Source organism: Nannobrachium achirus (genome assembly GCF_963921795.1).
Source record: "Nannobrachium achirus genome assembly, chromosome: 11".
NCBI classification, from domain to species: domain Eukaryota; kingdom Metazoa; phylum Chordata; class Actinopteri; order Myctophiformes; family Myctophidae; genus Nannobrachium; species Nannobrachium achirus.
Genome location: NC_137820.1, coordinates 47,691,742 through 47,694,047, shown reverse-complemented (window position 1 = coordinate 47,694,047; position 2,306 = coordinate 47,691,742).

Genomic DNA, 2,306 nt, shown 5'->3' with positions numbered 1-2,306 from the left:
AACCCGGGCAATAACTCTTCAGTCTCCATTCTATTCGTTGGGAGGAAACAAATAACAAAAACTAAAACATTGAGACAGAAGCTGTACATTTTATCATCAATGTGTTGTCCAGTAGATCATTTCACATGAACAAAAAAGTGGCAAAATAATTATCCATTGTAATAACCCATAATAATTCTCTCTTAATAACTTATTTGAGCTTTCATTTGATTCATGTGTCAGCTCAGCCATGATTGTGCCGACAGTAGTGACACATTGGAGTTAGGATTAAGTGAGGTTTACTGAGGAAACACCACAAATCATTTGACAAGACTTCAGCAGAAGAGAGAAAGAAAGAAGGTTGTGAAATATCCTATGATTAAGTGTAGGGCTGTCACAATTATTACATAATCGTCTAATCGTAATTATTTGACATAATGGCAAATATTTTGTCATAATCGTCATAATCGTGAATGTTGAAAAATTTTCATACATTGACAAACATTTTCAGAAATAGTGGAAATAGCCGATCTACAAGCTCACAACGCGTCGCATCAATGTTATTTTTTAAGTAGAAAGTTGATAAATGTCAGTAATTTCTGCGTATATTTAAGTTATGTCATATCTGCCATGTGCAACTTCAAAGCCAAAAAGCCAAACAGAAATGTAATACGACAAATACACAATTAAATCGTTAATCGCAATTATTTGAGTGACAATTAATCGTCATGTAAAATGTCATATCGTGACAGCCCTAATTAAGTGTATTGTAAATGAAACAAGTGCTGTCAGCAGCCTTGATGAGACACATACATGTCTCATCCGTCCATTTTTTTCACAGGACAGCTTTTCATTGATTGTAATTATTTAATTAAAAAACAACATTAAAAAGTATATTTTGAAATGCATTCACTGAAGCCTAATCTGTATTAAAGTATAGACTGATTAAACATATTGATTTAAATTAAATAATCCATCAATCCACCCTCTAGGCAATTTTAATATAGGAAGATAGACTTTATGGTGGTTGTGTTTCAGTGAACATCTTTCTTTTGTCACAACAGCTCAACATCTTGCCACACTGTTGTACATCACCCAGCAGATATGGAGGTTTTTGTTGTGGCTTGTGTAAAACGCTTCATTCTGCTCAAGGCTCTTGAAATGTTCTTCACCTTGTCACACTGTCTGGATTCTGCGGATGGAGATAACGAATTTTACTCTGACTTGTTTGCTGTACTCAACAGATTAAAGATTGTGAATCTTGGATCTTTGGGGAAGCAGTGTTGCTGATATTATTTGCACTTCCTTTTTCATCCACATGATGTCAGTAGAGCCATACAGAACTACCAACTGTGTATTAGTTTGTTGTTAAGAATTGTAATATATTTTTAGATTTTATTTTTAATCACCACTACTTTCATTTTCCCTTATTTTTTTCCCACCTACAGAAACCATGATAGGAAACACTAGACTTCCTGTAGATAATGATGTGAATGGCATACACATTTTCTCTTACTCTCAATATAGCCTACAAAAGAAAAAAACTAAAACTTAACATTGCACAATGCATCCTACTGTCAAGAATGATCCATCCACCAAGGCTTAAAACTAAACAAACAAAAAAGTTTGGTCGACTGACCTGTCGACTGACCTGTTTGGTCACATCAATTAATTGAGATGACCACAGCAGGCATCGTACTTTTGCACAACACAACAACTTCATGAAATGAAATGAGGGGGCTTTGATATTATATGAAACTTCTGGCCGATATCGATAACCAATGCAATTAATTGCTGTTATTATGGCCAATAACCGACATAAACTGATGTCAATATGATCTCATTAAAAATGTATAACATTTCTGGTTGCACCGGTTGCATAAAATTGGGTTGCACCACTATTGAAATGTTGGCCCATATCCCAACATAAACAGCTTGAATGTAGCATTTGTATTTAAAAATGTCAAGCTTCGCCAGAAAACACTGATAGATTCTGCAGCCTTGATCATCGCAAAAGGCTTTTTCATTCCCCCCTCCCCCAACATAATTTTTATAAAATAAAATATTGTCTAAAACCATTTTTTTCATGTGATATCAGTTCGATACCGATCAGGGGTGGTCTGGGCATCTGGCGACGACATGTGCCTGTGTTTTAGGATAATTACGGTAATTTTGGTGCTCAGCGGCTGCTAAGATGAGAGGGCAATCCTTCAGTAGGACTGGTCCACAGAGCAGTGAGACATCACATGATTGGCCCACTGGCTTGTCTATCATGTGAACACCGGCCTAGTAGTCCAATCACAAGCTACTGTGGCACAGGAGTCCCA